General features: G+C 39.6%; 1 protein-coding gene and 1 pseudogene across 41 annotated transcripts in view; both read left to right on the top strand.

Annotated features, from left to right (window-relative positions):
• ZBTB20 (zinc finger and BTB domain containing 20) overlaps nt 1-20,727 on the top strand; it is a 1,019,756-nt gene that overhangs the window by 657,782 nt on the left and 341,247 nt on the right. The gene's annotated exons all lie outside the window — the stretch shown is intronic.
• Nucleotides 365-2,373, top strand: LOC138147518 (60 kDa heat shock protein, mitochondrial pseudogene; annotated as a pseudogene).

Below are 20,727 nucleotides of genomic sequence, written 5' to 3'. Positions count from 1 at the left end.
AAGATAAAAATGATCTGGATTCTTCTTTCAGCCTTGCCATTTATACTCTGTGTGACCTTGAGCAAATCATTTGCCCTCTGCAGGTTGGTTTCCTCATCTGTAAAATGGGGAGAATAATGCTCACCTTCCCAAACTCAGAAGGTTGTTGTAGAGATTAAATGAGATGATGGATGGAGAAATCACTTTGTAAACTATAAAATGCTAAAGTCTTTTCATTATTGAATGAAAACAATTTTTACTACTGTGACTCCCACTCCCAATCCCACCACTCTTCTCCTTCCTCCTCCTCCTCCCCCTGCTGCTGCTGCTGCTACAACTACTACTATTACTGCTATTGCAGTAGCACAGTACCACAACTACTGACACCATTAGAAACAGGAGAGACAACAAAAACATAGTAGACAGTGTGGAGTTAGGATAAACTGTGTTCACATTCCACCCTCTGACTTTTACTAAATGTATGACCCTGACCAAGTCACTTGACCTATATGTATGTAAGAGTATCCCTCACTCGTTGCTGGAGATCTGCATGGTGCACTTGTCCACCTGCCCCCGCAGAAATGCTCCAGTTGTCTACAATTCTGCATCAGATAAGGCCAGTATCTAGGGCTCTGGCCCCCCACCTGACACGTGCTTATGCTAAAGACATCAAATTTGGAGCAGATGCCCGAGCCTTAATGCTTCAAGGTATAGATCTTTTAGCTGATGCGGTTGCCGTTACTATGGGGCCAAAGGGAAGAACTGTGATCACTGAACAGAGTTGGGGAAGTCCCAAGGTAACAAAAGATGGTGTGAGTGTTGCAAAAGCAATAGACTTGAAGGACAAATACAAAAACATTGGATTGGTGCCAGGCTAGTTCAGAATGTTGCCAATGACACAAATGAAGAGGCTGAGGATGGCACTACCACAGCAACAGTCCTTGCACGATCCATTGCTAAGGAAGGTTTTGAGAAGATTAGCAAAGGAGCAAATCCAGTGGAGATCAGGAGAGGTGTGATGTTGGCTGTTGATGCGGTCATTGCTGAACCTAAGCAGTCTAAACCTGTCACAACTCCTGAAGAAATTGCTCAGGTTGCTACAATTTCTGCAAATGGAGACTGAGAAATTGGCAACATGATATCTGTTAATATTCCATCACAGTAAAGGATGGAAAAACATTGGATGACGAGTTGGATATTATTGAAGGCATGAAGTTTGACAGAGGTTATATTTCTCCGTATTTTACTAATACAGCTAAATGTCAGAAATGTGAATTCCAGGAAGCCTATGTTCTCTTAAGTGAAAAAAAGATCTATAGTGTCCAATCTATTGTACCTGTGCTTGAAATTGCAAATGCCCACCATAAACTTTTAGTCATAATTGCTGAAGATGTCGATGGAGAAGCACTAAGCACACTGGTTTTGAACAGGCTAAAAGTCAGGCTACAGTTCGTTGCAGTAAAAGCTCCGGGATTTGGCGACAACAGGAAGAACCAGCTTAAGGATATGGCTATTGCTACTGGTGGTACAGTGTTTGGAGAAGAGGGATTGACTCTGAATCTTGAAGATATTCACGCTCATGACTTTGGAAAGGTTGGAGAGGTCATTGTGACAAAAGATGATGTCATGCTTTTGAAAGGAAAGGGTGAAAAATCCCAAATTGAAAAACGTGTTCAAGAAATTGTTGAACAATTAGACATTACTACTAGTGACTATGAAAAAGAAAAGTTAAATGAACATTTGGCCAAACTCTCTGATGGAGTAGCTGTAAAAAAGGTTGGTGGAACAAGTGATGTAGAAGTGAATGAAAAGAAAGACCGGGTTACTGATGCACTTAATGCAACATGTGCTGCTGTTGAAGAAGGCATAGTTCTGGGAGGAGGCTGTGCATTGATTGCTTCAATGCATTCCTGGCTTAGAGAAATTAACTCCAGCTAATGAAGATCAAAAAATTGGAATAGAAATAATTAAGAAGTCGTTGAAAATCCCTGCAATGACCATTGCCAAGAATGCGGGTGTTGAAGGCTCATTGATAGTTGAGAAAATTTTACAAAGCTCCTCAGAGATAGGTTATGATGCCATGCTTGGAGATTTTGTGAATATGGTTGAAAAAGGAATAATTAACCCAATTAAGGTTGTAAGAACTGCTTTGTTGGACACTGCTGGTGTAGCTTCTCTGTTAACTACAGCAGAAGTTGTTACTGAAATTCCTTAAGAAGAGAAAGAACCTGCCATGGGAGGGATGGGTGGCATGGGAGGTGGCATGTTCTAATTTCCTAGAATAATGCTCTATCATGATCTGTGATGCAAGCAAGACTCAAGGCAGTGTTCTTCGCTAACTTCAGAGAAGTCAGTTGGAGAGAGGACTGAAGTAAAGGCTGATGTTTGAGAAAATCAGTATAACCATCAGTTACTGGTTTCAGTTGACAAAATATGTAATGGTTTACTGCTGTCATTATCCATGATAAAGATAATTTATTTTGTACTTTTTTGAATAAAGACATTTGCACATTTCTAATACAGGGTGCAAGATCCATGTACTGTTGTTCTGCCTTCAACTTAAACCAGCTGAGGCCTTTTTACTGTTATTCTGCTAAGTCAGAATTTTAGTATTTGCTATCACTAGAAGGAAAGTTCAGAAGCAGCCTTTCTGTGCAGATGAAGATTAATTAAAATTGTGTACAAAGTAGAGAAATATCCAATTATGTGATGACCTTTGTGTAATACAATTGTTTAAAGTTAAAATATATATATGTATGTATGTAAGAGCCAACTCCTAGACTTATCTTTTAAATTAAAAAAAAAACACAGCTGGAATCTGCATTGTAGATGGAAAGAGTTCCAAGCCTAGGTGTTCCCCACAGATTCTTCACATATTCCCAAAGGTTTTAGTACAACTGCTACTTTTTTCTTTAACAATCGGTGCTTGCATCCATCCACTGATGTTGATTCTTTTTGAGTTAATATAATTGATAAGGAAAAAAAAAATCACCAACTCGCCAGCCTTCTGGTGATGAGCCCTCTCTGAATTCAGTGAAGCTGGTCTTTACACATTAGACACACAGACCTTTACTCAAAATCTTGCCTACTTGGGAAAACTCACACACCTTATGCTTCCCTGGCATAGCCCAGGCTCAACTTCTGTGCCTCAATGAAGTAGAGCACAATTTTAGCAAAGGATTGTTGCTGATGTTGATATTATTAACATTAACCATTTTTGGATCTTTTCTGTCAATAAGGAGGAAGCACCAGGGCCCAAGAGCCACAGTAAAGGCCCTCCAGAATGTGATCTCTGTTTTGTTACCTGTTGGGAGAGGTAACCCAGGCGTCACCCAGTATAGTCTGCTGGATTCATTTTTCCTGGGCACACGTTTCTGGTTTCTCTAATGCTGCATGTGTACGCTCCAGTGTTAGCATGGGTTCAAGCTATTGGCAAAACAAGGCAGGTGTAAATTATGGTAGAATTGAAATCGATAGCGCTTAGTAGCTCTGGAGTGCCCAGTTCACATCAGGGCGTGCGTCTGAGTTCACTGAAACATAGCTATCAAGTGCACCCTGAGTCATTAGATGTGTTATCCAGTGAATAACAGCATAATGATATTTTAGTAGAGCAGTCTTATGATAAACTCTGCTTTAGTGAAACTCCATATACAGAGCAATTTCTTCTGGCCGTGTATATTGCATGGCAAAGAAAGGATATCCTGCTGCGTATCAGAAGGCTGTAATTTCATTTAGGGGTTCTATTGACATCGTAAACTGCAAGAGCAGAGCTCAAGTGGCTATTTAAGTCATAGGAACTTCCAGCTAAAATTACTGCCTAGTCATAATCGCCACCTCCAGAGTCCTCCTGCCTGCCTATATGTATGGGCTTTATGTTTCTATCTCTGTGTCTATAAATACTCAATCACTCAGGGGCTGGGATGATAAGCTGCTTTGAAATATGACAGGTATCTGTCACCTTTGCAACTAGTACAGATTTAGTGACTAAAAAGGCAGGGCCATTTGCTGAAGGTCAAGAGCTAAATGAGGTGAGAAACTCCAGGCAGGCGTTCAGAGTATGCCACACCTGTTAAGTTACTTAAAGAAATTCTTCCCTCACTTCCAGTTCAGGGACATTCATTTAGGGGGGAAAAAGAAAGAGAAAAAGGGAGTCTTCTATGGCCAACTCACAGATGAAAAAGTGTTACCATCCTGGCTGACGGAATTGCAAAATTATCCACTGTGCTCCATTCCCTACTCCTCCACTTGTCCTTGGGATGATAATAGGATTTGTAGGGTTGTATTCTAGCATGGTGACATACTGTTTCAGGTACTCACAATAGTCATTTTCCCAAGACTGGAGGAGGTGGGGGGCAGAGTGCCTACCATTTAGTGCAGGGGTTCTTCTTTTTTTTGTGTGTCATGGACCTCTTTGGCAATCTGATGAAGCCCTTTTCACAAGAATGTTTTTTAATGCATAAAATAAAATACATATAATTACAAAGGAAACCAGTTCTACTGAAATATAGTTACCAGAATATTTTTTAAACCAATCCATCAACCCCAGGTTAAGAAGCCCTGATAGAAAGACAAACCAAGGAGAAAGAGCTGAGTCAGACATGAGAAAAGGAATCATAATTGAGTCAAATGCCACACTCTAGGGAAAATTAGATTTATATCAAATTGAAAACTGTAACTATCAAATGCACATTTTATGGTCAGCTGATGCTTTGGGATTGACTCCAGCTGGCGAACACAGGCAGATTCCATGCTAAGGTTTTACCCCAGCTTCAATGAGAATTGCAAGCTCATGCCCTAAGTTAGCAAATGATTTTTTTTTTTCAGAATAAAAAAAGTTGCATACCAGCCTCCTTTAATCATGCTAGCACTGATATTTTATTTGGAGATTTTTTAAAATATCCCTCCCACTCTCATCCCCTTCCCTCACTCACCCTGACCTTTGGAGGCATTCAGGCCATCTATGCAGTCTGAAGTATAAATCTCAAGTGAATCTTCAGGTCTCATAAAATCCCAATAATAGTACAAATTTCACATTTGTATTGTGCCTCATACAATAAAAATGCTTTGTAGACATTGTCTCATTAATCTTCATGACACCCTGCTGAGAAAGGCAGGAAATAGCATTACCCCCATGTTACACTGGGAGAAACAGAGGCATAGAGTGGCTTAGCAATGGCCCCAAGGTTACAGAGGAAGTCAGTGACTAAAATCTTTAATTTCCTGATCACCCTTCCTTGTGCTGTAATTCTCTCTCTTATTGCTTCTTAGTCACCTAAATAGTACAATTACAAATGAAAATCTACAAAAGACATGTTTATTTTAACTATCTGACTTGCCAGTTTTTCCTGTGGTCTATGATATTCTACAACATGGGCCCAATACATTAGTTGTCTCTAAGCTGTTCTGTCTCCCGAAATGTGGAGTGCTTCAGGTATCTGCAAGAGGCCATAGCTATGCTTCTCATAAAGCTTACTGCTCCTGCAAGAGGGCACTCAAATTACCATGAAAATAAATTCCTATCCACAGGTAATTTCTGAAAATGCTAAGTGAATATGAAGAGGTTGAACTCTCAAGCAGAGTCCTGCCCGTGCTGGCATGGAGGTATCACTCAACTCCCCAAGGCTATGATAAAGTCCTGCCAGCTCTGGAAGCATTCCAAGCAGGGAAGGATTTGAGTGGAGGCCTGGAAAAAAACTGAGAGTCTTTCATCCTAGGACCACTCTAGCTAAGTGTTAGGAAGCTAAGGTAGGTAAGTGGGGCAACACACAGAATGCTGGAAGACAGGGAGTTCAAATCCTACCTCAGACCCATATCATCTTTGTGACCCTGGACAAACCGTTTAACCTCTCTCAGCTTCAGTTTTCTCATTGGTAAAATAAGGGTAATAATAATAGCACACAGGGTAATAATCACAGGGCTGTTGTGAAGATTAGATCAGGTAAAGCATTTTGTAAACTTTAAGGCATTATATAATACTTGATATCACATCATCATCATCATCACTAAAGGATGGTCCCTCACTAATTAATTTTATAAAACACCAGAGGAGTTGCTATCTCATTTTAGTGGAAGAAATACTTGCATCCACAAGATCATAGATTTTGTTAATTTTCCAAAGATCAATAGTTGACTTAGATCAGCTTTTCTCTTCCTCTTCAGATATGTTCCTTCTTGTCTTAATCTACCAGCCTTCCTGGTGCCTTGCCCCCTGCCTTTACAGACTACTTCTTTCCATTTGAAGTACCTAATTGCCTAACTTTGGACTCAGTCCCACCCCCTTTAACTCCTTTTTCTGGTCTTAAGCAGCATCATATGAGGGAGCCAGCATATTAATTGGCTTAGTATTATATTCAGTCTTCCTTATGATTCCTTTCAACAAATAATAATAATAATTTTTTAAAAATAAATATTAATTCTCTTGGTTACTGGGTTTTGAACTCCATTGGTCAAAAGTTGATGAATTCCAGCTCTGCTGCTTAGTCATTCTATAGCTGGGTTTTTCTTTTTTTTTTCTACATGATTTCCAGGCTGAGTTCTCCACTTTTCTATCCCAAGATTATTGCCTTGGATCCTTAGAACTTCCTGCCTGATTTCACAGATGCTGACCTCTACTGTTCACCTCCCCAACACTACATACCCATTCTGTTTCCCAAGATGCTATGCTGTTTTCAGCCCTCTAGTCCAAACTCCAGTCACAGTTTGTTCTTTGCTGTGTGACTTGGACTTCCATACAGGGTGTCCCAGAGGTCTTCCATCTTGTATATAGCGTGGCCATTCTTTTGATGCCTTTCTGACTCAGATCTTGGGACTTTAGGGTGACTCTGAAGCCTCCAAATATTGAGGACTTCGTGGAATGGGTAGGTAACACAGCTACCCTTATGATTCAATTCTGGGTGTGGTCTAACTCCCCAGTCTATAAGATTTCTTGGGACTTGGGACAAAACTGTTCTTTGCATATTAGTAAACACCTTCCCTACTCCAAGGAATCTAGACCCAGTGATCCCTGGAATATTGTCTGGCTTGTCAGTTACACCAGAGGCCTGGACCACCCATGAAAGGCCTTTAATTGAGATAGTACCTCTGCTCTCTGTACCTCCTCAACTCCCATCACTGCCAAGCCAGACCTAAGGTACCATGAGCTTCTGCCAACCCTCCATGCCCAGACTGATTTTCTTAAAAGAAACTTAGTTAACAGGTACATTCCAGTGAAGATGGTATAAAATGAATCTTGTTTGGACATTTACTTCCACTATTTAATGACTGATGTCATTTTATAGAGAAACAAAATGTCCTGGTAGATTGAAATGGAAACTTGAAACAGGTTAGATGGCAGTCAGTCTTGTGACATTGTGAGAATACTCTCCTATATCCTTTTTGGGAATGTTTGTTGCCATCTGGCAATTAACTTTTCCTTCATAGTACCTCATTAATTCTGGGATCTCCCCATTTCTGGTAGACACTGCCACCTCCCTCCACATTATGATACTTGGCTCTTTCACCTGGGGAGGTCTTCCTTTCGTGTAACCTACAGAATGTCACTGCCTTCCTCCACCTTTTGCCTGAATATGTACAATATTTGAAAAGCTACATTTCAGCCCCAGGTGCCACTCCTAACAACAGCACTAATCCTACTATAACCATAAATGATATTAGCTCAACACTTTAACTTTTTTTTCATCTATATTATCTCATTTAGGTCTTTTAACAACATTATAAGGCAGTCAATCAGGTTACATATTGTTATTACTATTTGAAAACTCAGCAATTTGAGAGTCAGGTGAAATAACAGCATTTATAACACTTTAAACTTGGCAAAGAACTTTACAAATATTATCTCATTTGATCCTCACAACAACTCTTAGGAGATTGCTGCTATTGTCATGTTAATTTTTTAGACGAGAAAATTAAGGCAAGGTAGAGGCTAAGTGACTTGCCCAGGGTCACACAGCTAAGAAGTATCTGAGGCTGAGCTTCTTAATTCTAGGTCCTACACTCTATCCAGTGTACTGTCTTCCTCCACTCCCCAAGGTCTGTAATGTGCATGTACATGTTCATACAACTAGTTTATAGCAGAGCTGGGTCTCTAACTCAGGTCTTCTGAATCCCAGGCCACTTCTCTTTCTATTATACCACAGTGCATCACTGTGTATCCATTTTTGGTTATGTGGTTAGTTTATAAACTACAGAAAATTAGCATGTTTCTCTCCATGTAGTACTGTTTAATAAGTGTTTTTTTTAAGTTGGACTGATCTAAAAGTGACTCAAGTTTGAAGATCATATTGCAGAAAATATTACGGTAGCCAAGGAGTTCGGCTGGTTGAAGGACTGGGCTCAGTGAGATAGGCCTGGGCAAAAATTGGATCAAGTGAAGGGATGTAAAGTAGGGTAATATACCTGACAGCTTAAAGCAAGCTGTTAGGACTGATCTCTCATTCCTTTCCCAACCCTTATTTGGCTGGTAATGGGACAACATCCCAGGAATTTGAAAGTAGGCGGGGCTGGAATGATAAAGACAGGGTTGTTATTCATTGAAGGGGATAGAGTCCTTGAGAAGGAATGATAAAGACATGGAGTTACTGCCCTCTTTTATCCATATCATTCATAGAATTACCCAATTTTAATGGCCATCTAGTCTAACCCATACCTAAAAAAGAAGGTCCCCTACAATGCATCCAACAAATGGTTATCTAGCTTTTCCAAGAAGACCTCTAATGGACTCCTGAAGCAAACCTATTACAATTCTGGATCATTCTCATTTTCAGGAAGTTTTTCCTGATGTTAGTTCTAAATTTGTCTCTGAATCTCCCATTCATTTCTCCTAGTTCTGCCTTCTGATGTAAAACAGAACAAATCTAATCCATCTTCTACACAATAACCCTACAGATACATGAAACAGAACTCATGTACCCACTGAGACTTCTCCAAGCTAAACATTCCCTCTTCCTTCAATTAATCCACTTGCTTCTGGCTGTTTGCAAATAAGACACCCCATCTCTTGACTCTGGGCATTTTATCTGGACATCCGCCATACTACTTAGAATGTTCTCCTTCCTGAGCCCCACCTGCTGACTTCCCTGGCTTTCTATAAGTCCCAACTAAAATGCCGTCTTTTATAGGAAGCCTTTCCCAAGCCCTCTTAGTTCTAATGCCTTCCCTCAGTTGTTTCCTATTCATCCTGTACATATCTGAACATACACACACGTATATGTGTATAGATATTTTTGTTTGCATGTTGTCTCTCCCATTATGTTGTAAGCTTCTTGAGGGCAGGGACTATCTTTTGTATAACTAGCACTTAACACAGTGCCTGGCGCATAGTAGGAGCTTAATAAATAATTATCAGTTGATTAATTGAACATGAACTCAGGCCATTTGCCATTTGGAGGTTTCTTTCTACATCCTCTTAAGCTTATCAATATCTTTCCTAAAATGTAACACCAAGAACTGAAACCAAACTCCAAATTCTGCCTGACTAGAGCAGGGAGCAGCAACACTCTTATCATCTTATTCCTGTGCCTCTCATGGGAGTTTACTGACTCTAGATTCTGGAAATCCACCCATGGAGGCCTGCTGTGTATCCCTGCTAGAACAAAATCATGGTCCCTGGATACTTCTGCCTTAGGAGTTCCTGTCAACATTAGTATCCTCAGCACTCAGTACAGCATCTAACACTAAGATATTGTTAAATTCTTAATCGAATTCACTTATTCACTCTTCTAATCTCAATCAATCAATAAACATTTATTAGCACCTACAATGTGCCAGGCTGTGTGTGTTAGGTACTAAGGATACAAGTACAAAGAATGAGACATTCCCTACTCTCTAAAGCTTCTCTCCTAATGAGACAATAGATGTACGAATGCGCATGTGTGTATGTATGTGAGCATGTATAAGTATACATGAATGTATGTGTGTATGTATGAATTATGTCTGTACATATACAGATAAATATAGATATTTATGTATGTAATATTGTATGTGCACTTTCTGTTTATGGTATACATATTTGGTGAATATATACACCATAAGCATAAAGAAAATGAATACAATTATGTACAGAATAGTTAAATACAAGGTAATTTGAGATAGTGGCTGGGTAGATAACAAAAGGCTTCATGAAGAGGATGGTGCCTGCACTGTACTTTAAAGGAAGAGAGGGACTCGGTAAGGCATATGTAGAGAGGGAATACATCCAGGAATGTGGGACAGCCAGAGTAAAGCATGAGCGTTCTGTGTGAGGAACAGAGAGAAAGCCAGTTTGGATGAATCAAAGAGCACAAGAAGGGAAGTGATGTCCAGTGAGTCTGGAAAGTTAGAATGTGACCAGGTTGTAAAGGACTTTAAAAATTAGACAGAAGAGTGTATATTTTATCCTAGAAGCTATAAGGGGAACCAGTGGGGTTGATTGAATAGGGGAATGATATACTCAGATCTGTACTTAAGAAAAATTACTTTGCCATCAGCATGTTAGTTGGACTGGAGGAGGAAGAGGCTTAAGGCAGGGAAGCCAGTTAGAAGCATGTTACAATAATCTAGGTGAGAGGTGAGAAGGCTGTGAACTAAGGTGGCAGCTGTGTGAGTGGGAGGAACTGGAGAATATCAGTTTCCATATACAAAGTTGTCCATTAACAATGTGAGAAATGCCTTCTTCTTCCTACCCTCTTTCTTGCACTCACCCTTTCCCACCTCTAGTCCCATCAATCCTGGGAACTCTCAGCTTTTTTTTTCTCTCCTAAACAGTGAGGAAGGCCAAAATGAAATTAATGTCCCAGACTGCTAAATATACTGTCCTTACTCCTCAAGGGAGCAGTAGTTAAATGAAGAGTTTGAGAAATTAAACAAACAAGCTTGAGTCGTATAGGCCTTTGGTGAAATGACTTGTGTGTTCCACCCAGAGACTAGGGTCAGGACTTGCATACTGATGCATCTCTTTGCCCATTTGTGAGTAAGGGGTCTCACCCCATTAGTGTGTAAATGTGTTATGCCACCGTAAGCTATTATGCATTCTCTGTAGGTCTGTGCGAGTGAGCTGTAGATATACATAAATATGTACTTGCCAACAGATCTGTTTTTCTCTGTCTGTCAAAAAAGAGCAGACAGGGTGTATAGCTCTTTGATTTTTTGATGGGCAAGAACTGGAGGTCAGGGCGGTGCTAAGGCTGTTATTGCTACTGGTAATGCTGCTGTTGCTGCTGTTAGTAGCTTTCTGATGTGAATCCTGAAGGAGGTTGGACGGCAGCTTGTCACTCGTTGCGTTCCAACCTGGGAGGTGAATTTGGATCCCTGACACAATAAAGAGTTCCTGGCACTTGTTGCTTGGATGATGGGGCTTCTTGCTTGAAAGTTTTGCTCCAGAGGCTATTTATATCTGTCATTTTTGGGTAGTTTTCCTGTTTGTTCCCACTTGTCTCCCCACCCCTGTCATATGGCTTAATCCTGATAGGCTTTCTAGTACTTGTCAATAGTACTCCCTTCTGCTGTCCATCCCTTTATGTTGAGCTAGTACCCCAGTGGCCAAATTAATCTTCTACCAGGGGGGAAAAAAATAAGGTAAGCTACCTTTCTAAGGGGAATGAGAGCATCAATCCCTCCTTTATTTTGGTGATAGTACAGTTAGTCATTTTTGGCATTTATAAGGGGAGGCCACAAAGGCAAATTAATCAAACAACTATAAAGTAATTATTGTATCCAGTACTGTGCTAAGATACTAGGGAAGAAAAAGGAAGTAAGACCAGGTCACTGCTCTATTAGAGCTTATATGCTAGTGGAATGGGGATACAGACGGCATAGGCAAAAATAACTATAGTGCAAGACAGAACAAGATGAGTGAATAGGGAAGATACAAATAGTACTATGATCAGCCTGAGAATAGAAAAATTATTTGCTGAATGGCAGGGCCTAAGAAGGACCAGAGAAGGTGATAGGATTCAGAGCTGAAAAGGACCCTAACAATATCATCTAGTTCACTGGTTCCCATTTTGTAGTTGCAAATGAGCCCTTTTGGAGTTCACTATGATGGTCCATTGTGTTCACACTAAAAAACTTTTAATAATGGTACCTGAAGCAGTAAATAACTGCTTATGAATATTATGAGTAGTATAACAAATTACCCTGGGGGTTCACAACGCATTTTTGTTGTTGTTTTTCTTAAAAGGATTTTGTGGAATAAAACCCAGTGGGACTGATTATAGTTCAATTTCCTTATTTTACAAATGAGGAAACTGAGGTCTTAGAGAGAGGTCTTACTTGGACTATTTGGGGGAAAGGAGGAAACAGAGTTAAAAAAAACTTGGTCATGATTGAATAAAGAGTAAATAGCAGACCTAAAATTTGAACCCAGGTTCCCTAAAATTTACTTCCACACCCTTTTCACTGAATCAGGGAGAAGGCAACAGATCATAGAATCTGTTGTAGATCATAGAATCATAGTTTTAGAGTTGGAAGGGCCCCTACCGTGTTTCCCCAATAATAAGACCTATCCGGAAAATAAGCCCTCCCCTTACTGTGTAAGATTCCTCTAAAATTCCCCGAAAATAAGCCCTATTGAGATTGCTACTGTAGTGAAGGTGATCCCCTGTGCTACATTAGGTACCCTCTGTACACACCATCCCCCCCCCTCCCGAAACGCACGCCGCGCTCCGAGCTGCATCCAATCAGAGCTGCAGCAGTGAGCGCGTCATCCTGTTCTTCCCCAGTGATTTGCTCATTGAATAAAGGTACATTTTTTTGTTCACATTTACCTGTTTATTAAAATTGCTGTCAATGTTCAATTAAAATAAGCCCTTCCCTGAAAATAAGCCCTCTGGTGTTTTTCTGTCCAAAAACAATAATAAAACAGTGTCTTATTATCGGGGAAACACGGTAGAGGATATGTAATTCTTCATTTTTAGATAAGACAACTGAACCCGGGGGCAGCTAGGTGGCGCAGTGAGTAAAGCACTGGCCCTGGAGTCAGGAGGACATGAGTTCGGATCCGACCTCAGACACTTCACACACACACACACACACACACACACACACACACACACACACAACTAGCCGTGTTACCTTGGGCAAGTTACTTAACCCCAATTGCCCTCCAAAAGGAAAAAAAAAAAGAAAAGAAAACTGAGCCCAGATATCTTAGTAACTTGTTTCAGGTCACACAGCTTGTAAGTAAAAGAGGTGGGTTTTGAGCTGGGATCCTCTGACTCCTAATCCAGAATTCCACTTCTGAACTGATTTGAAAGAAGACTGATTTCAGCATGGAAATATGAAGAGGGAAAGTTGTAGTATTGGAGCAAATTTAACTGGAATACAGAGTATGTGGGAGGAATCTGTGAAATAAAGCTACCAGAGGAAGGTGGGTAAATAGGAAGGTGGATTAAATAGGGCCATGCTAATAAGTTTTCTGTGGATTTGAATAATTTTCCTAATAAAAATATAGGTAATGCTGAATTAAGTTTAAAGTTAGCTTGTTTTAAACTGTGTGGGGCAGAGAGGTGAATTCCTATTTTAAATTTTGATCTTTATACTGTAAGTATAGCTTATTTTTACACTAGCAGCTTAATCTGATAAATTAATTATGTAATTCTCAGTTTAACTACAGCACAACCACAATTAGAAGACATAATTTTTATTTATTTATTTGTTTGTTTGTTTTTGCTTTTTGGAGGGGGCAAGGCAGGGCCATTGGGGTTAAGTGATTTGCCCAATGTCACACGGCTAGTAAAGTGTTAAGTGTCTGAGATCAGATTTGAACTCAGATCCTCCTGACTCCAGGGCCAGTGCTCTTTTCACTGTGCCACCTAGCCGCCCAAAGACAATTTTTAAACTGAATCTAGGCATTTCCTTTCCTCATCCAGACAAGAGACCTGTGCTATTTCTTCCCCCAAACTTAATTTTTCCCTCCATCTCATAAGGATATTTCCCAGGGTCTTTGGACATTGGATAAGAAGTGTCATGGTCATAACTCTTCTATTTATTTAATAAGTCAGACTAAAAAAACACATGGAAGAGAGCACAAGGTGGCCATTTTCTACCTTTGCCCATTTCCAGAAGATATGAAACAGGGGCAAAAGAGCATAAAATAGGTAAATTTAGGTCTATACTTTGGGGAAAAATATAGCTCCATTTGGAAAAAAAAGGGAGCCCATGTACAAAGTCTTATTTATTTCTGTCAAAGAAGTAGAAGACAAATGTTTCACTGAACAAGATAGTGGACAGGCTTAAAATTTGAAATTTTTTAATCCTGTTTTATTTTGTTTGATGTGCTATATTTTTAATTCAGAGCATATCTAGGAAGCAAAAAGGGCAGACTGATGTCTGAAGATTTCCTCTGTCAGGATAGAAAATTAGACATTTGATCAACCAGACTAACTAAATAGTGGAAAGAGAAGAATAGAAAGACCTATATGATTGATGGATGGTGGCTTAGCCAGTGGTAGCTTTTTCTTTTCTTTTTAGAATTAGGAATTGATCCTTAGACAGTTATAGATAGGTACTTGTGTGTAAATGGGCTAGCTGGGGACCCCACTTGACTCTTCCCTGTTGCTGATGTTTATTAAATGCATCTATAACATAGTTTAAAAAAAATAAAAAGTAGGAGTAAACAGTCTACTATGTTAAAACATGTACCTGCTTAAGGATTATAACAAACACTAGGTATTTTATTAGGAATGTATAATTCTCTGGGCTGCCACGTACAAAGAAGCAATTTCTCTCTTTTGGAATAATAGCTGTTTGTGGAGGGAAAGTGTTTCTACCTGAGCCTCCACCAGATCATCAACACACCAGACATATCTTGAGGACCTAAACTGGCCTATGATAAAGCCTGACTTGATCAATCATAGACCAAAAGCCTTTTCCATCTCCATGACTTGAAAGAATTTCAAATGAGGGGGAAGGCAGCCTCGCTTGTTAAAAGTTTTATTGTTAGGATCCTTGTAACTTCCCTTTCTTTTTCCCTTAGTTCTATACCCCACATTCCCTTTATGATTGCAGGGCTTTGGGATATATTTCTTCATAATTTGCAGAAATGTATTTCTGGAAAGAAATTGAGGAGCAATTTATTTCAAAACAATCAACAATTTTGTACAAAGGTTTTCAACTTTCAACCTTTTTTAGAGAAGAGTCATTAATTAATCTTCTGATTATTGTTGGAATATTTTAATTACCTATTTACCTTTAAAAATTATTTTTTATTCTAAACTTAAAAAACACCAAATAAAATAGGCATTCCATGTACTTAGATACAAGAGAGGGGATTATATATGAAGTTGTGAATACCTGTTATGTACAAGTTTCTTTTCTTTTTGGACTCTTGATCTTTGCCAAAAGGTTCAATTCAACCCATGACTTTCAAAGCTGTCCTGCTTGTCTGCGATTCTTTCTGAATTCCCTTCTGTTCTCTTCTATACATTTTAAACAGATATTCCATTTAAATAGATACTCTCTAATCTTTTTTATTCCTTTTATTTTTCTTCCCTTTTTTCCTACACTATTCTTTTTTTCTATACTATTCCTAACCTCCATTCCCCACCTATCCCAAATTAGAAGGAAATTTTTTAAAAGTCCTTGTAATAAATATGTATGTCAAGGAAAACAAATATTCACACTGATGAGGTCTGAAAATTTATGTCTTATTCTGTGTCTTGAGTCTGTCACCTCTCTGTAAGGAGCTCAGTAGCACACTTCATTATCAGTCCTCTGGCATCATGGTTGGTCATTGCACTGATTAGAGATTTTAAGTCTTTTTAATGTAGCTGTATAATTTTTCTCCTGGTTCTGCTTCATTCTGCAACAATTCATACAAATCTTCCCATTTTTCTCTGAAATTATCCTTTCCATAACTTCTTAACAATGTAATAATATTCAACTATATTGATATACCATAACTTGTTTAGCCATTTCCCAGTTGGTTGGAATGCTCATTTCTTTGCTGCAACCCAAATACTTGTGGTGATGTAGTTTCTGTGCAGAAGAATCCAGCTATCTACAATTGTCAACCAGCTCATAGGGCAATCAAACCAGTATATCTGAAGCAGCAAGACACCCTCAGGATGAGGACAGGAGGTGGAAAGTATGTGCCAGACAAGTCAAACCACCTGGATCACCATTTCTCCACAGTTTAGAACCTGAACCCAAATCCTTGGGAGCAGCAGTCCTTCCAGGAGAGTGCCCTCAGCCATCATCCCGATAAACAGTCTCTATGGAGAGGCAGCCTGGCAGCTTTCCCTGCAGGTTCTGTAGCCAGAGAAGCTGAACACCTAGAAGAGAAAGTTTTCTTTCCACCAAAATCCAATGGTTCTGTACAGTGGTTCAATATTAGAAACTTAATTTTATCAACAGAAATAGCATTAAAGAACCATTAACATTAGCTTTGAAGTTGTACCATAAAAACCTTAGGACTTTTATATCTGACTTTTAGCTGAAATCTTCCAGAAATGTGATCTCCTCTATTAAGATGTGAGCTTCTTTAGAATAGGGAATGACTTGGTTTTCTGTTTATATCCCCAGTACTCAGTATAGAGTTTTGCATGTGGTAAGTGTTTAATAAAAACTTCATTTATTCATTCATAAATATTTTGCTACATATAGGTCCTTTACTTCTTTCTTCGATCTCTCTGGAAATCTCTTTATTTTGTTCATTTTTAAAATTTATAATAAATATAGCTTAAACTTATTTATGCCTTTACATTTAAAGAAAAAGCATAGTATAATGAAAAGAAGATTGACTAGGAATCCAGAGACCTGGGTTCTAGTTATGGTGCTGTCAGTAATTATCTCCATAACTTTAGGCTAGTCATTCAGTATCTCTTGGTCTTAATTTCATCATCCAAAAAAATGAGTAGTTGGTTGACATAAAGCTTCAAAATTCTTTAAGAAATAAAGCATTTGGGGTGTCTAGGTTGCGTAGTAAATAGAGCCCTGGCCCGGGAATCAGGAGGACCTGAGTTCAAATTCGGTCTCAGACACTTAACACTTACTAGCCGTGTGACCTTGGGCAAGTCACTTACCCCCAAGAGCCCTGCCTTTCCCCCTGCAAAAAAAGCAATTAAAGAAAAAGAAATAACATGTTTTCCCCATAGAAAGACTGAGAACCCCTGCCATATGAGATGATTCTTGTCTTTAATGGAGATGAGAGTTCCAGTTCAGACATGGCCAGTATTACATTTTTTCTTCCTCATTTAATTCTGTCTGCCTCTGGAACAAGGTTGGGAGACAATTTAGTTCAAGGAAATCACCTCTTTAGGAAAAACAGTTGTCCACTTCCACTAGTAGGATCTAGCAGAGAAGCTTTTAAGTAAGACAAGCCTTGTGCCATTGGGGGAGCACCTTAAGAACTAATACATGCCTACAAATTTCTGAGCCCTCATCAAACACTCAAGTTCCTAAGATGCTTCCATTGAGGCTAAAAGACTTGTAAGCTTCTTCGCTGTATGCCTCCATACCTGGGAGGAACTAGCAGCACTAAAACATTGGAGGATAGTGGCTATATCTCAGCACAGCCAAGAAGCCCTATGGTAACTAACTTGTAAGATGGAACAGAAGAATAGGAATGGGAAAAAATGCCTGTTCAGTGATTTAAAGGGATTATCTTCAGAGCAGAGGTAGGGAGCTTTTTTTTTTTTTAAACTACCTTGTCAGCTCAGCATGCCTGCAGTTTAAACACAAGTGTGACAGTTGGCCTGTGCACTCTTTCACACTTCAGAGACATTCTTGGTTTCCTTCTCTCCTTCCATTTTAGCAGTGGGCAGCCCTGCAACCTTTTGATCAGACTGACTTTGCACCATTACATAACTGAATTCAGGATGCCAAACATCCTTGAGGAAGTTGACATTTGTATACTTTGAAAGGAAAAAAAAAAGAAAAGTGAATCCCAACTGCTTCCTCCTGCCCATTTGATTAAGAGAGCATAAGTCAGCAGGAGAGGTGCTACTTTTAACAAGCAGGGGTGTGCAGAAACTGATTGGTATCTTTCTTTGAAAAAAATAGAAAAGATTGATGTTAAACAACACTAATCAGAGTTGATTACAGGGACTGAATGAATTCATTGATGGGAAGGATTCATGGTTCCAGAGACAACAAAAGAGATTAGATAATTGTCAAGGGAATAGCATATGGGATAATATAAGAAGTTAGACTTAATACCCTAGCTAGGTAGTGCAGTAGGTAAAGTAATGGGCCTAGAGTCAGGAATACTCATGTGGCCTCATACACTTACTACTGTGTGACCCTGAGCAAGTCACTTGACCTTGTTTGCCTTAGTTTCTTCATTGGTAAAATGATCTAGAAAAGGAAATGGCGAACCATACCAATAGCTTTACCAAGAAAACCCCAAATGGAGTCACAAAGAGACAGAAATGATTGAAAACAACTGAACAATCTTTCCTATTTCTGGCATCTATGGATGGAGTGTTGAACTTGGAGTTAGGAAGACCTGAGTTCAAATCCAGCCCCAGATACTTACTAGCTGTATGACTCTGTGGAAATCACTTAACCACTGTCTGTCTCAGTGTTGTCATCTGTAAAACCTCCCAAGGTTGTCAGGATAAAATGCAATATTTAAAGGTGTTTAACATATGTCAAAGCTCTATTATAAACGCTAGCTATCATCATCATCATCATTTGTAGTTCAGTGCCTCTTATTATTTTATCCCTCATTGGGACAGTCCCATATATATAATGTCTTCAATATGGTTACTATTTACAAGATTCTCATAGGGTCAAATAATGTATGAACCTATCAGGTATGAACTGCATGTGGGCCAGATGTCTAGCCCAGGCTTTTATGTATGGTTAAGGAACTTTTTTATGCAGCTGCATTTTTTTTTCATCAATCACAACCAATGGCTTCAGTCATTAATAGCAGTAGCAGAGGACTGTGCCCCTGAAAACAAAATATTGAGCAAGTACATCTAAGCATATACTCCTTCTTCTTGTGTCTTCTTGTCAAAGCGTGAAGTCCCTAGACTATGTGCAACTTTCCTCTGCCCTCTTTGCCCTCCTAGGGAAATCCGTTTAGGCTCTGACTCAAGTGCCTCATTCACACACCTTTAATGAGGTTGGATGGAAGATACAGATATGGACTCAGTTCTCTGGAGAGGGGTCTGTGCATCCACAGGGCCCTAGGAAAGAAGAAGCAAAACAGTGCCCAATAGAGACACAGAAAGAAAGGAGAAGCCATTGCCATATGGAGACAGCACAACAAGCTGTCACAATGTAGAAAAGCAACAATGGCCTCTCTCTTCCTTCGTACTGTTGAGTCATAAGGAGTCCCAAAGGAGGAGAGATCGACCAGAGGAGAAGGCTGCTTGACTTCCTAGCAACTGTGAATTCTTTCTCCTTGCATGAGTATTACTCAGGCTAGGACTAGGAGTCTAGAAGGCTGTATTTCACTCTAGGAAAAGCAACTTGTCTTGAATGTTTATAGGTTTAGAAGTAAACCAGTATTGATTCTCATCGGGTCAAATAAAACCTGTCTTATAGTTAGTGTTTTGTTAACCAGAGTGCTCGAATTGTTGCCCAAGCCACTTACAGAGTCAGAAGCCCAGGGGAAACTCTGGAGGGAGGGGTCATAAGCCACAAAGGTAACTGTTAGGAAGGCTTCAAGATCAAACCTAGTTCGTGTGAGGTCTGAGCCTATTAGGCCCTGTCACACACACACACACACACTCGCAGTTCTAAGTATTTGATCCAAGTTTTTTCATCAACTTTAGTGACTTCATTTTGTTTCACCTTGTATGGATTGTATTACACAAGAAAGGTACTGAACTGCTAAGAGAAAATATTATTGCTAAAAATTCTCTGTAAATGAGGGAAGTTATCAGAGAAAAATATCAATGCCTGTTGCTTAAGAGTGCTCCTTTACCACAACCCACATACTCCTCTCCTAAATGTTCCACCAGGTTTTGAAAAGGAAGAGGAAAAGATTGACTCAATATGCCAGACTTGGCCTGTGCAGTCCCCCCCAAAAGTGGTCCTTATTGGATGTTCAGGGAGGATGTTTCATAGTTGTTCAATGCCATGGTCCACATAATCATCTAAAACATACTATCTGTCCATCTCATTATCCAATTCTAGTTATCCCCCTATCTCAGATCCAGTGGTCCGGGAAAACAATCCCCTCTCATGGTTGTAGAGTATCAGGGTAGGTCCCCTTACCTATCTTTCTTGCCCTCTGCCTTTATTTTCTAGAATACCAGGACTAGCTCCTTCCCTTGCTTCACTGTTAGCATAAGGACAAAGTTACCTTTACAATGTCCCACCTATCCTGACACCTCTCCTAACAGATTCATCAGGCATCATTTCCAGTCCCACTGATAGGATTCATGGTCCTTGTGCAATTTAGTTCAGTAAGTGTCCTTATCAGCCCATCCCAGGCTTCAGGGGGTTTTATCCCTCTAACTACTACTCTTTCTTAACCACAACTGCTTTGTGGAATCATGTCAATCAAAGATCAGTTCTAGGACAATGAAATAGAGGGAGTATAGATATACTAGGAAGAGGTTTTACTGAGGTATAAGTGCGGTGCCAGGCACTGGGCTAAGCACTGGGGATACAAATAAAGGTAAAAACACCACCTGTGCCCTCCAGGAGCTCACATTCTAGTGAGGAAGACTGTTCAAATGTGTGTGCATTATATATATATGCATATATGTATGTATGTATGTATGTATGTATGTATGTATGTATGTATGTATGTGGCATTCCAGGCATGGGCCCAGATTTGGGAAGTGAAGTTATCATAAATGAATAGCAAGAAGG

Source organism: Petaurus breviceps, unplaced genomic scaffold (genome assembly GCF_028583685.1).
Source record: "Petaurus breviceps papuanus isolate PSGF00001 unplaced genomic scaffold, PetGlider_PUasm1.0 90792, whole genome shotgun sequence".
Classification (NCBI taxonomy): Eukaryota; Metazoa; Chordata; class Mammalia; order Diprotodontia; family Petauridae; genus Petaurus; species Petaurus breviceps.
This window is presented reverse-complemented; position numbering and strand designations above follow the sequence as displayed.